Genomic DNA, 10,710 nt, shown 5'->3' on the forward strand with positions numbered 1-10,710 from the left:
TAAATATCTCAGTTTTGATAAATGTACCATTTAAGTAGCAGGTAGACATGAGAGGAAGCTGGTTGGAGGGTTCATGAAAACTCCCAAGTTGTGCAACTTTTCTCCAAATCTGAAATTTTTGCAAAAGATAACAAAAGGTGGGCAAGAATGACAGTTCTTGATTCCTCTTCAGTTGTTAGTATAGAAGAAAGATCTAAAATAAGGTTAATCACACAGCATATCCCACCAGCACATACAGAAATTATAGTATCAATGATTTATATAACTGCAAAAGTAAAAAACAATGGACTATTATTAGGCTGTGGTCACATAACCACTATGTCAGTTTCATTTTCATCCTTAAGTTTTGTATATCAAATAGACTGACCCATCATTCCATGTTTGTCTGGAAAAGGTAAGTATATGTTCTAGATCACAATTGATTAAATCAATTGAGAGTCCCTAGTGTAAGATTAGCTGCTATCAGAATATGTGTAGATTTGGTGTCTACTTACTTATAAATCAAGGAGAGCAAGATATAAGATATGGCATTTCTTATAAAGTGTAAGATATAAAATCCTATATGCAAGCACTAAGTAGAATAGAGTTGTAGTGTTTATAATGTTCAAATTCAACTGAGAAAATAATGAAACTTATTGTGCAATAAAGAACTTCTAATGGGAAATTGAAATTGTCCTGAGTCATTCTATCCAAATTCTACATTTTAGTTACCAGCTACGTGATTTTTACAAGATTCTTACCTCCTCTATGCCTCAATTTCTGTGCTGAAAAAAATGAAACCAAGAGCAGCTGAGTCTTAGGTGTTGTGAGAAAATGAACCGAAGTCCTGTAGCTTCATTCCTGATGGTGAACATTCTGTAACTTCTTCAGTGGTCACTTGGAATCCCAGTGCTTGTCACACAAAGGCTATCTACAAAAGAAAAAAGTATATGAGTATTTCCTAAATAGCCCCAAACTGCTGATAAATTGCATTGGCTGCATGAAGCAAGCAAATTTAAAGGGTGCATGTTAGAGAACATGTTAGAGCTGAACAAAACATAGGGTCCATTCTGCATACTAAGTAAAGTTTTCATAATATTTGTTTCTATCTTGAGGTACTCTGTAAATCTGATAGATGCTGATGAAACAATAAATAACTTGCCCGTACGAATTGAAAATAGAATTGATAATCTGTCCAATTTCTATTTCTTGGGTTGGGCCAGTTTATCATGCCAGAGGATTTAGAGTTTGTGGACAGCACATTCTCTCAAAATCAGGAACGATACCAGTATTCCGTTTGGGACATTAAACAACAGGTGTCTGGCTTTCTGTGTGGGTGGGACGTTCTGTCTTTTGGAGGTTGCCACCTCCCAAACTAAACCTTCAGAGGCATCCCTGGCCTGCAGTGACAGCATTACAAAGTGCTTAACAGGCTAAGTGGCAGATGTCACTCCCTAAAGTGCCACTTCCTTGCGGAATGTAAAAACAACGCTGCCACCCTCGGCGCAGAACACCTGGGGGGCCGGGGCGGGGGCAGGTCAGAAGAGCTACCAGGGAAAATGAAGAGGCGCCAATTCTTAAGGCACCTTCTCTGCTCCCATCGGATTTGGTACCCGGAGTTCACCGCCTCAACACTCGATTCTTCTTAATCAAGTCTGCCATCTAGTGGACACTTTCCGTCCTACTACTTTTCCTTTCGGCCTTTCCCTATCTGATATAATTGAGGGGCAGGTATTGATGCTCAAAGCCTGGGGTGCTAGTTGGTAGTGGGTGGGGAAGAAGGGAAGGGAAATTGTAACCCTCCTATAAGAAAAGCAATCATTGGATGTAAAATAAATAAATAAAGGTTCCTGGGGTCTTACCTCCAGAAATCCAAGCAGGTAGGCTTCATGCTGGGCTATGCGGCTTCAGATCAGCAGAGAGAACAGCAGGCGCGGAGACCACCTGTTAAGCGAAAATCCAAAAATCTTCAAAGATCTTCCAATGCCAAAAACCTGTGATGAAACTCCCTCTGGGTTTTCAACCATCTTTGAAGGCAGCTCCTTGTTAGCCCTGCCCCCTCCCCTTGATAAGAGATGAGAGTGCCCCCTCTCCCCGGGCTCCAAGCTGACTTTTTTAAAGAATAAGAAAGGTTATTTGTACTCCTGCAGACATACAAGGACGATATATGATTACTTTTTGCTCAAAATTATGCTTCCTAATGTAATTTGCCTGTCTTATGCCTTCAACCTCAGATACTAATGAATTACCATATATCTTAATCATCAAATTAAGATAATATATTACAATAATAAAAATATCTCACAATTGAGACTGCCACACCCTTTATATTGAGGTCAGGAAAAAGGGATAGAAATTTTAGTGGCACATGACACTGAGTTAGGAAAATAATTATTTCTATTGTTACTTAAGTATTTCCAGAGTATTGATCAGGGAGGGGAAAAAGTAATAGAAGGCTTATTCAAGTACTAAAAATTAGTGTTTTACAAACCAAAATAGAGAATTGCCCACAGCATTCCAAAACCTAGAATTCAATGGGAAATTTATCCATTTGTATTACCTTTTGCTGGGAGCCATTAGCCAAGTAGGTATGACAATTTCCTTGCCAGCGTACCCCATGTTGCAGTGACATTGAATGTAGGTGACCTTGTTCAAGGACCAAGGCGGATTAGGGCGTTCCCGGTTTAGGTTCCAGGTTTAAGGTTTAAGATTATTCCTGCTGGGAATAGGGCGTATCCTGCTGCCTGAGTTCCCCTTGAGTTCTCACGGGATTCAGACAGTATGTTCTTTGGGAGATAGAAGCCCAGTGGAGGTGGATTTGGGCAGAGAATGTGGATTTCCCCAGAACGTGATTGTAGATGGCTGGTGTGAGTTCGGGAATAAAGAGTTGCTGTTTGAATCTACAAGCTGTGTGGTGGCTCGTGATTGTGTGCCCAGCCAGACTGCGGCATTTGTGCCCAGCCAGACTGTGGCAACCTTTGACCTTCAGCAACCTGGATTTTTTCCAATTATTAGTATATTGAATGCAGCAAAATGGAATCCTTCATGACAGTTTTCTTGTCCAAAATAAATCAGTTATTTGTCAAACATTTTATAGACCAGATGAAAGTATTAAATAGAAAATAATAATCTGTATTCCCATCCTCCTGATTTACATATTGTTCACACATACTTATTTTATACTAACAGTTTGATTTTCGATTTCTGAAGGCAATTGTTCTTCTGCTGAGTTTTTCTTATGATTGTCATTTCCTTATGTGGCTAAAAATGTTATTGTGAGCTCATCTTTTATTGTTATTTAACTGACAAATTAAAAAATGTATATACTTATGATATACAACATAATGTTTTGAAATATATCTACATTGCAAAATAGCTAAATGTGCTAATTAGCATATGCATCACCTTATATCTTTATCATGGTGTTGTGTTCTTTGGCCAACATCCCTGCCAGACTCTTGTGAACTTATCTCCAGTTGGTATTTTATTGTTGTTGTTGTTGTTGTTTATAGTCACCACCCACGGGGTTCTTGTATTCTCTACATTATAGAAGAGTCCCTATATTTGCTTTTGCAAAATGCCCCAGAGATTTCACTGGTGTTTTCCATTAATTTCTCTGTCTGGGAATCACACACAACATGGGTGTATGGATTTGGACTTGAGTTTTTTATTTCTCCTGAGAGATTTATTTGTTCATCTATAAATAAGCTTTCTTAATTCTTCCCAGAGCTGTTCTTTAAGAAAGGGGCAGTCTTCATAGGATTCCAAAATCCAGAATTCAATGGGAAATGTATACATTTGTGCTGACTTTGACCTGACAGCTCATTCCTTCCAGGCTTCTGACTCTGTACTCCATGCTTGATGGAAGCCAGAGACTCACTCTTCCTTTCCTCCTGAACTCATATCCCTGAGACCAAAATCCTAGTTCCTATGCTTATGTTTTATCTATAGTTACCCCCATTGACTCTGTGTCTAGGGATTTTACTGTTTTTATAATTCATCTTGATGTTTTAGGAAACAATATTGTTATATATTAGACAGCATTTCACAAAATGTAGTAGCACTGCTTCACTGTAGGCCAGTCCGCCATCTTGCTGGAACTCAGTTATTTTTCTGTCCATATACTGCTTCATAGAGTTGAAACAGTACTCCTCATTCTTGTACCAAATTGCTCTTTAAATGAGAGGAAAAAATAAGTCCTGTCATTCAACCCCTTCAAAGCTTCCAGGGTTAGAGTCTAAGTCCTGCTCCATCTGTCTTTCTACTTAAAGATATCCACAGTGCCATCTGTTTCTAACATGTTTCATATTATGATGTTGTGGCCATTGCTTTTTTATATTTATCCAGACCCATTATGGTGTGTACAATCACAAAAATGTACAAATAACAAATTTAACATTCTTGTATAGTAAGGCATTTACCATGCAATTATAGAATATGATATTAAAATCCACAGACTCCATATTTCAGATCTGGATATTCCCTTAGAAACCATCTCTTTGTAACCTCATAAATGAGGAAACCAAGGCCCTGTGAGTTCAAGAGCAATGGTGGGGTCTCTGATATTACTACCGAAATGGCTCCAAGGCACTAAGACTAATGCTCAGAATCAACCTAAACATTTCCATGTTGAAATTAGTAACCTGATAATCTTTATTAAATGTATTAATTAAGGAAATTAGGGGTGTGGACAATTGCCTATGTAACATAATATTTTTTGTTACAATCTTTAATGTTAGAGTCCACTAGTGTTACAGTTAGTTAAAAGAATTTCATAATTGCTTTTTTTTAAATTTAAAAACATAACTAAAAGAAACGTCTAATGCAACTAACAATTTTTATAAATGAATACAAGTGATTTTGCATCTACACTTGTGTTTTACGAACATTTTACTATTTTATTAAAATCTCTGAATGTGAATCACATATATTTTTTCTCCTCTCCTTTTATTTAGTTTTAATTTTGTGTCACTTGTGTTTCTTTTTCGCTTTTTCTTTTAATCAGTTTTTTGTTCCCAGATGGATTATATGAGAAAAGAGGAATCCTATGAAGGTGGCTTAACAAGTAAGACCAGCCTATTTTGCTAGAGTAGTTACTTTAACTCATCTTTCCCTGCCTGGAGGAGATCATGGGTTTCAGTGAAACCGGTTTTGTGCACAAGGATTTCTAAATAATATTTTGCCTTTTCCCCAAGTGACTTCATTTTTTTCCCTGAGATCTTAGAGATAATTTATTTAAAACTTTTTTATTGCTAACTTTTTTTTTCTCTGTGGACAAATGTAATAACTATACATATTTTCCTAATATGTCAGAAATGCAGATGTAATGTTAGCAACAAGGTTTAAATAGATCGATTCTTAATTCTGAGAATCTGAAATGAATACATAAACAATGATTTTCCCAAGGGCCAATGCTAATGCTGGGCTAGAATGACAATCTAAAATTCATTTGGTATTTAGATTAGGGAAGATATTAGTTCCCCCCCACAAACACATCACCCCCTGGCAGGCATTCTGAATTGACACTCATTCAAGAGGTGATATTTAGGATGTGGTGTTTTCAAAAACTGGCACAAACATTAGACAACTAATATGTGAAAAGGCACATTGATATTAAAATGCTACAGGAGGTCTGGCTCTCCAAGCTTTGCTTTTAGAGAGTAGTACATGCCAGATGTTTCAGAGAAAAGCATAAAATCCACATTATGTGCCTAATTGTACAGTATTACATCACAGGGGTGGGGATGCTTTTTTCCCCCTGACTGCAGCTGGTGATAACAATATGCCCTGGAGCATGAAAGAATCAGGCATCCTGGACACAGGGCAACTTCTCGGTGTGTTTCTTCTGGAAGAGTGGGGAAGGCTTTTAGCTTCAAAAATCTCCATATACACAAATGATATCAAATACTTTCAATATAACAAAGTCTATGGGTGTGAACTAAAATACTCAATGGAGTCATCTAGACAACTACAGTGGCTAGAATTTGGCAGCAGAGTCTGCACTACTGTAGATCTGGATACTGGACAAACCACGTTTCTAAAAGGATATGACTGAGGCGCCAAAAAGTCCTTGGCATAAATGAGGATCTCACCTTGTTAAAACATGTCACGGAACTGAGCTGGTCCCCATAGGCTACTTTTCTCTCATTATATGAGAAGCTAGTCACACAAAAGAAGGAATGGGGGAGTGGAAAGTGTTAAGGTGGAGAGTTATGTTGTGTTCTTCAAACCTTACATATGCCATGGGTCAATTTAAAATAAAAGTAGAGTCTTGCAGTCTTCCTAGCTTCTACATTCCTACTTAGAAAACTTCTGTATTCTTCTGTCAGCATAGAATGACTACTTAGGTGTGCAGGCTGTCATATTTTATACAAAGGTTTTGTAATGTAAAAAGTCTGAAGGTAGTCTTAATTTTGTCTTCTTACTAATATCATACAGGAGAAAATAAAAAATGCTAATTACATTCCATATATTATATTCAAATTTTGTATAGGGTAACATCTGTCTTGAAAAATAAACTGCATTATTTTGAAAATAGATTTATTAAACTTCAATCTTTTCATTAAAGAGGTATTTTTACATGGTAAGTCATTATCACACAAAATAATACTTAGGTAAATGCACAGCTCTTAAGACCTCAAAATTATCAACCTCCATTCATCTGATGATAGCTGGTATATATGTTTTTTTTTTAATTCAGAGAACACATCATAGAATGATATTAAATTTGACTTTCAGGATTATTTGTTTCTGTAAAGCAATCTTGACCCCCCCAAAAAAAAATATTTTTTTTATCAAACTTTGCAGTGTAACCTGTGCCAACCTGTAGTAACAGACCCTGCATGGCAGACAAAAGTCCTGATCATTCTCCTGAGATGGATCTTTTATTTGTCATATATGTTCATGTTCTTATTGCTTTTTCTCAATTTTTCAATTCTAGGTTCTCTTTTGCATGTATCAGAATCTCCAATTTGCATTTTATTTTTTAACTTTAAAAACTTACTACCAATAAGTAAATCTTTATTGTATATATACAACCTGTATTGTAAACTAACTTTTTTTTTTTTTGGTTATTTAAAAATAATCTTTTTCTTCTTTAAATGGAAACAATAGTTTTGTGCAATGCTGCCATCTAATGGCATCCATGATGGTTGACCTCTTCTATACTTAAATATCCTCTTCAGTGGAAGAACAGATATTTCTTAAAACATAATTTTCAGATTTTAAGGTCGTTAAACTGTATGCAGTGCAAAGGATGAGAATATTTGGAAACTGTTTTAATGTTTTAAGTTGTTTCCCTTTTTAAATAGTGGATTCTGTATAGCTAATTTTAATATCAAACATCAGTTGTATATTTTTGTGCTTATATCCTGATAATTTATCTCTGAGCTAAAGACTTCCAATAATTGTCAATCTACCTATTACTTTGTAATTCATAAGTATAAAACAAATGCTTTTTTCCCATTTTTGTGTTTCCCGAGGTTTGTATTGTGGCTGGCCGGGACCTATAGGTATTTCCTCTCAAAAGGCAAAGCTGTATCTTCTTTAGCACTTCAGTTACCCAGGTATAAAGTCACAGTCTCATTGAGGTAAAACAAAAGAACTCTGTCTAACCCCAATTTTAGCCCTGCAGCTGCTACTAGCACTCTGTACTGCTTTAGCTAAGAAATTTACTTCTCCAAACTTCAGTTATCTTATTCTTGATTGAAAGGGTAGAACAGTTGATTCCCAAATTTTCATATAGTTTCAAAAGTATGTCTTCTTAATAGTGTATCAAACTAAGATGCATGTGAGATCGTAGTTTGTTTTGATGTCATTGGTCCAAAAGTCTTTACAGTCATAGTTCTGTGCCCCAAACCATCTGATGGGAAAAATGGCTCTTTATTAGGCAAATTAATTCTATCTAGCTATTAACACTGCTTTCCCCAATGCTACCTCCACTGCTAACATCTCTAATCAGTCTATCATTTTGTCTAAAAAAATGAGAAATTATAAAAAGATTTAACCAAGAAGTGAGAGGATGTACACAGAATGAAAATGATCCTGATATGACACAAATAATATTAAGATTATGTATTTCATATCTTAATGAATATATATGCACCTCGATGTATATGATATGTATGGAGAAACAAAAAATGCAGTCTAAGTATTCTTACACATTTTATTTTAGGTCTAAAAACACTTTAAGTCACTATCGATGCAAAATAGCAGTTAGAAGAAAAGACTAGCATAGACTCAGAGACAAGAATACAATAATAAACAAAAGTCAAGACAACAGAAGCTCATGCAATCTGTGGGAGACAAGTAGCTGCCCAATTGACAACAAAGAGCTCAACTTGGAACATCATTGACAGAATTCTTTTTTAGTCAAACTCCTGGTTCAAAGGTTTATACTTAAAAAGTGAAGCTAATACTTCTTTATCCTCTTATAAGGTCATGATTGCAAGAGTCTTATACACAAAAATTGCCTATTAAGGCATTTTACGAGTCTTCATTAATGGCTCTACTTACAAAAAAGTAAAGCAGAGGAACTGTGACTATGTAGCTTGGAAATTTTTCCTTGAGAAGAATCCGGGAGGTTCTTTTTTTTTTTTTTTTTTTTTTTTTTTTTGTTTTTTTTTTTTAATTAAAGATGAGAAATATGTTCAGATACTCTCTTTTTTTCTCTCTTCCTCCCTCCCTCTTTCTATTCCTCTGTCCTCTCCTTTCTACTCCTTCCCTTTATCTTTCTTTTCCTTTACCTTTTGCTAATTTTCAATCACACTAAGGAACAAACAAGGCAAAGTTAGTAAAGAAAATACAAGGTGATAAAGGCCCATTCATTTAGTCTTCTCTGCCAGAAGGTAGCTAGGGATCATCTGAGAAGAAACAATCAATCATTCCACAGTCCCATATACATCATAAACTTTGTGTATTTATAGTGAAATAAAAGTGTTTACTGCTGTCTGGATGCATTTCCCAGAAACAGAGAAACCAGAGTCTAATTCAGAGTGCTAGGAATGTTATCTGATACTACAGAGAAAAGAGCATTATGTTTTGCAAACACACAAGTAATAAAATACTTTGTAAGTTCCGAAGGGAGAAAAGAACCAGAGGGCAGAGGCAGGGGTAGAAATCATTAAGAAGATTTAGGTTATGAACAAGAGCCTGGTTTAAACACCAAAGGAAGACAAAGTCCCAGAATGGGAAAATTACAGAATCTCGAAATTTTGCAGTCATTGAAAGCACAATTTTGCGTTCTTTGGGGTGTTTGCATGTCCTATTGTGCTTTTCTGACCTAGATTAGTCTAGGTACTCAGAGCACAGCAGTATAGCTTTGCAGTAACATTGCCCCATGGCTTAATTTCCCAATTAAACTTAAACAAATTTCTCAAATGCTCATAAAACCCTTGGTGGCAAGATCAGTGCACCTGAATATTTAATTATCCGAATGTCAGTCTGAAACACAGATAATTGGCAGCTAATAGAAAATGCCTAAGACCTGAAAATGAAAGATTCTTCTAATGCTAGACAGGGAATAAGTGAATAAATTTACTAAAATAGAAGATTTTGTTGTTGTTGTTGTTGTTATTTTAAAGAAGTAGAAAGGTACCAGAAAATTATTTTAAAGTCATAAAGAACAAAGAAGAAAAGGATCACTGAATTGTAATTATATTCTAGATGCTGAACTTTGGCTGCAGTTAAATGTAGAATTAATATTAAAAGGTTCTCTGAGTATGTCTCCAGATTAAGCAATCATCTAACAGAAAATGTCAGGGTTAACCAGCCTGAAAATATTCTGTTCTTTGGATGAAATGTTTCAACATATGTAAATACAAAGCTAAGTCAAATAAATATATATCTCAGACAACATTTTACAAAATAGACATTAATCTGGTGACTGTCATAAATCAACTTAATTATATACCCAGTGAAATAGCTTGAGATTTGGCTGGAAGACGATAAACCAGAGGTGGCGATGAAGAGTGATGGCGCCCAGGAGAGGTCCCAGTGGGAAGCCCAGGGAATTAGTCTTGGGCTCAGTTTTACTTTACATCTTAATTACTGATTTCAAAGAAAGGCTAAACTGCACATTAACTAATTTGCAGATGGTCCTAAATTGGCAAACACTGGGAATCGCAGATTAAAAATCCAAAGGGATTTTCAGAGGTTAGAAATAGGAACTGGTGGAAAAATCCAATCCTTTAAGTAACAATAGCAATGATGATGATGGTGGTGAAAAGACAAAAATTGTAGTTAAATTCTCTTGTGGAAACACCACAAAGAAAGATGTGGGGAAAAGAAACAATGTTCTTGAGACACCAAGTCAGAAAACCTAGTGTTTAGAAGCAAGTTTGAAATAAAAGAAACACTGAAACAGATGCAGTTAAAAGACTAGGAATGAATAAAAATGCCACACAAAAAAGTTCCTTTGGTCCCAAATCAGCTTGGTTCACTTCTTTTCATGAGGCTGAAAATATGATCAGTACCTATTGCCACTAAGAGTTCATTGCCTTTGTGTCACTGGGCTCCTCCAATAGCAACCTCTACTTCTTACCTTCATGTGGATACTCCTACAGGAGCCTAGAAATTCTTTACTTAGGTATTCTAAGCAATGTGGTATCTCTGAGAAATGAAAGACAACATGTTTGACACCTCTGTTTCACTTCTGTGAAACACCAATGGGAGTGGGACTGAGACACAGTAGGTATAATGTTTGAAAAGGATGTGCCCCCAAAGAGCTCAGAG

The sequence above is a fragment of the Marmota flaviventris genome, chromosome 4, assembly GCF_047511675.1.
Source record: "Marmota flaviventris isolate mMarFla1 chromosome 4, mMarFla1.hap1, whole genome shotgun sequence".
NCBI lineage: Eukaryota > Metazoa > Chordata > Mammalia > Rodentia > Sciuridae > Marmota > Marmota flaviventris.